The sequence below is a fragment of the Cynoglossus semilaevis genome, chromosome 18 (genome assembly GCF_000523025.1).
Source record: "Cynoglossus semilaevis isolate Cse_v1.0 chromosome 18, Cse_v1.0, whole genome shotgun sequence".
Classification (NCBI taxonomy): domain Eukaryota; kingdom Metazoa; phylum Chordata; class Actinopteri; order Pleuronectiformes; family Cynoglossidae; genus Cynoglossus; species Cynoglossus semilaevis.
In genome coordinates, this window is record NC_024324.1 from 3778691 (window position 1) to 3783635 (window position 4945).

Below are 4945 nucleotides of genomic sequence, written 5' to 3' on the forward strand. Positions count from 1 at the left end.
TAATAATAATACTCCATAAAACTATGAAGTCTTTACAGTTTATTCAGATCAGCTGACTGGAGGAAACCAGTTTCACCCAGAGTCCTCACTGTTGTCCTCACTATTGTCCTCACTATTGTCCTCACTATTGTCCTCACTGTGGTCCTCACTATTGTCCTCACTGTGGTCCTCACTATTGTCCTCACTGTGGTCCTCACTATTGTCCTCACTGTTGTCCTTACTATTGTCCTCACTATTGTCCTCACTTTTGTCCTCACTGTTGTCCTCACTTTTGTCCTCACTGTTGTCCTCACTATTGTCCTCACTATTGTCCTCACTGTTGTCCTTACTATTGTCCTCACTATTGTCCTCACTTTTGTCCTCACTGTTGTCCTCACTGTTGTCCTTACTATTGTCCTCACTATTGTCCTCACTATTGGTCTCTCTATTGTCCTCACTGTTGTCCTCACTTTTGTCCTCACTGTTGTCCTCACTATTGTCCTCACTTTTGTCCTCACTGTTGTCCTCACTATTGTCCTCACTTTTGTCCTCACTGTTGTCCTCACTATTGTCCTCACTATTGGTCTCTCTATTGTCCTCACTGTTGTCCTCACTGTTGTCCTCATTATTGTCCCAACTATTGTCCTAACTATTGTCCTCACTATTGTCCTCACTATTGTCCTCACTATTGTCCTCACTGTTGTCCTCACTGTTGTCCTCACTGTTGTCCTCACTGTTGTCCTCACTGTCCTCCAGACCTGGTACAAGATGAAGTATTACTCTGACCTTTGACTCTCAGAGGACAGGACAAACGTGAGAAGGGAAGTCGTCCCACGTCTCCGTGGTCTTGTCCCTGCTGATGTGTCCCTGTCAGGACCTTCCTCAGTTGGACGACCTCTGTACTTCACTGTACTTCATTGTACTGCACTGTACTTCACTGTATTGGCACAGTTTCCTCCCAACTATAGGAACAACAAGGTTTTGGTGTCCACGGGAATTTCCTCACATTATTTTAGCTTCACTCTTGACCAGGACGGACATGGACTTTTATTGTCTCACGTTCCTAATGTTAAGGATGTGGCCTGTGTGTGTGTGTCTGTGTGTGTGTGTGTGTGTGTTCCACTCACATTTGTCATTCTGTCAAATGTGTTTTGTCGCCTCCTCGCTTCTCGTTCGGCTGCTGTTTAAGAAGCCGAGCGGGAGAACACAATTCCATCCTTCTATTTCACAGATTCATTTATTAAAGTCCAATTTGTCTCTTATCTGAAAATGAAAAAAAAAAAAATCATTTCAGTCCCACGGTGGCGTCAACCGCTGTCACCGCCGTCTGCATCACAACGTGTTATTATGAGAAAAAGAACCATTGATGTCGAAGAGTTAAAAAAAAAAAAAATCTAATTTAGGAAACGTTAGCTTGTCAGGAACCAAACTGACAACGTGAGACGCAGGAAGCTAAAGATCATCCTCGCTAAACCTCCTGCTAATTATTGAATTTGATGTTAGCGGCGACCGTGAACCTCCCTGCTGATCAAATAGATGTTTATAAATGTACATATATCAGGAATGTTCTCTGTACTTGTTTTTCTGGAACAACATTTTTGTCACTTATCATTTGGCTAACTGCTAGGCTAACTTTAAGCCAATAGGAATGTCTGTAATCGTAGCTTATTTTGTCCAGTTTTTGATTTGTTTTTGATTTTATTTTCAATTTTAGCTAACATGTGCTAGCCTGTACTTATTGTAGAGCTTGTTTTTCGATTTTTTCGGCTAATAAGTCATTTTATTTGGCTAGGCTGTAGCTAGCATTAGGCTTAGGCTAAGCATAGTGTCTTTATCACTATAGATCTTACAGCAAACTATTAGCAATTTCTAGAGTCTTTTTTTTTTATTCGAGAATAATATCTTTCTACTAGCTTTGCTTAAAAAAAAAAACGAAAGACTTATTTGCAAAGTAAGGCAAAAAGTGAGTTGCTGTTACGCACGTTCACTTGGAAACACTGAGCCTTTGGTGGATTTGTACCCACACCTGTAATTGCACTTTTCGGAAGTGTAGTATTTTTAATTCAGTCATTCCTTCAACCCCAACCCCAAGAATTTTCGTGTCTGACGTCGACAACCTGTGAAGCTCTGCCACTGGCAACACACGCCACACAAATCTGTGCAGCAACGTTGACGTACCTCGGTGAATGTCAACCTCTGAGTTCATGCCAGGAGGAAAGTTGTTTTTTTAATTATTTTTATTTTTTATTTTTTCCAGTCAGGCTGCTGCATCTCGTGTCTGCCGGGTTTCAAAAACAGTCGGGCCGAGAGGAGCTCAGGAGCAGGCAACCTTCATGAAGGCACTGAGGTTTCTGCAGCAACACACACACACACACACACACACACACACACCGGCATAGTGTTTGGTGCAGATGGAAAGCAAACAATCAAAGTCCTCAGCTTCACAGGTTTGAGGGACGAGCAGCCAACAACCAGGGCTGGATTGGGGCAACAAGTGGAGGGCAGTTGGTCACGTAGCAGACAAATAAATCCAGTTTAAATAGTCTGAAATAATTTAAAACAGACCCAGTAGGTGGCAGTAATATTCTCAGTTGTTCTGGTAAAGGACACACAGTATTAGCCCGAGTTAGCCAGACCTAGCCTAGTGTAGACTGACCCACCGAATGGGTAACGCGACTCAAACATGTTGATGACTAGCTAACATTTAGCTAATATGCTACGTACTGGAGCGCCGCTAAAACGAAGCACAAATTTGACGTATAATAAATAATAGTAAATAATAATAAATAATATAATAATAATAGTTTTTTCCTCTACTTCACATTAATGCTCCATCAACGTTTACATATTTTAACAGGAAGTCAGAACTGTTTTTTTTGTTTTTTTTTACTCTTTGACTTGATGTTTGTAAGAAATCCGGTTTAACCTACATCTGGCTAAACTTCTGTTTTTATAAATTTATTTTTTAATTTAGTTCATTTTCCAATTATAAATATTTTCTTAGAATTTTTTGCTAGCCAATTGTGGTTAGCGCTACAGAGGTTTGGCTAGCTTTCATATGTTAACAGTTTCACTGTTAGCTAAGGTAATACCTGTTTTGGTTTTGGTTATCTTTATTCCAGCTGTGGGCTAAAAACATTAGCATTTTTTTGGATAACACTTGATCATCTATCAGCCAAACTTTTAGTTTTTAACACAGCTGAAGTTTAAAATATTTTTCCTACTTTCATTTCTGTTTCTAACACAGCTGAAGTTTAGAATATTTTTCCTACTTTCATTTCTGTTTGTACACAGAGTACATTACGCTAACTTTTAGAAACACTTCTGGCTATCTCTTAGCTGTTCCACCTCTAGTCTTGTGATGTTTCGGTGTGCGTTTTTGGCTAACGTTGGGTCAGAGGTGGTGGTGATTTTCTCAACTCCGTTCTACTTCACGTCTGCGTCATTAACGTCACAGCTTCACTGGGTTCGTTGTGACCACGTCCCTTACATTAAAGCTGTCATTTCACTCCCAGACATTTGATTAGACGGCAGTCGGTAATCAGTCTGTGCTGATCTGTAATTAACAGCCATCGCTCTCATCTCTGAACGCCTCCATACCATAATATGTCTCTCTAATATCTGGCCTTTTTTTTCCCCCTCATTACACACAACATCATTAAAAATTCAAATCAAGCTGCGTCTGATGAGTGCCCCCGCGCACGTGTGTGTGTGTGTGTCCTCTGTAATATAAATAATGGTCGGAGCATCGACTTGTGAATTTTTATAAAATTTTAATTGCACCCAGGGACAATTAATGAGACTTTGTTAATGCCAATCAAGGGCATAAAGGCTGAAATTAATCCCTGCTCTGGAGCGTCTCAGCCGCTGACAAACAACGTGAGCGGGATTCAGAAACAACAACAACAACAATGACGACAAAAAAAAAGAGGATTATTTTTATAAATGGAGTCGGGAGAATGTGTATTTTGGAGAGGAGAAGAACTGAGGTCGTAATTATGAACCTTTTACTTCCAGTTTCCATACAGAGTGAATGTGACTTTGACAAACGTAGGACACAGAAAATCACAGTTCCTTTCAAGGTTACTTTAAAATAATTTTTTAGCAATTTTAGCAAATGTTTTGTATCTTTAACCTCAAGTAAATATTTTGATTAGAAACCAGTCAGAAAATAAAAATAATAAAAGTTAAAGTTAGGACATTTTTTATTAGTTTTACGCTGACAAAAGTTAGGTTAACTCACAGCTTTAGCCCAAAGTAAAAATAGCCACGCATGCTAAGTCTTGTGTTTTAGCTAGCGTTTCACTTTGTTCTAGCTAATTGTTGGGTAAAATGTTTGACTCTAACATGGTAATAAGTAGTAAATAAACAGGTGGAGGTGTAGACAAATATAAAAGATTCCAAAATTAGCTAAAAACCCAGAACTAATTAGAAAAAAAAGACATTTTCAAAGAAATGTTCTTGAGTTAGCTTAAAACCTTTAGCCTGATGTAAATTTTTTTCCACATTTTTACTCCCTAACTACTACTGGTATATTCATTTTTAACAGATACATAGAACTTTAACACCCTCAGGAGTTCTCTTTGGGAAATTAAAGAAATGCCCGAACAGGGACTTGAACCCTGGACCCTCAGATTAAAAGTCTGATGCTCTACCGACTGAGCTATCCGGGCTCTTGGTTGGGCGTTGTGTAAATAGATTTAAACCCAGCTCACAACGGTGACCTTTGACTCTTGAGCCCTTTAGGTCCAATATACTGCTATGTTCGTTACGTTATGTTTACCTTCAACATATAAATAAATAATATGTTTTTACGTGAATCAACTCACATTTCCCGAAGTTTTTTTTTTGGTGATAATTTCCGATTAAACGTCCTTCACGTAGCCTCCAGGGTCAGAGGAGACTCCACCATATAACACCCCCGACAGCAGAGGGGGAGAGGGCGAGGGAGAGAGGGCGAGGGAGA

General features: G+C 39.6%; 1 non-coding gene across 1 annotated transcript; it reads right to left on the bottom strand.

Moving 5' to 3' along the window:
* Nucleotides 1-4579: 4579 nt before the first annotated feature.
* On the bottom strand, nucleotides 4580-4652 carry trnak-uuu (transfer RNA lysine (anticodon UUU)). The gene has a single exon. It is a non-coding gene; the product is annotated as a tRNA-Lys (tRNA).
* Nucleotides 4653-4945: the final 293 nt, after the last annotated feature.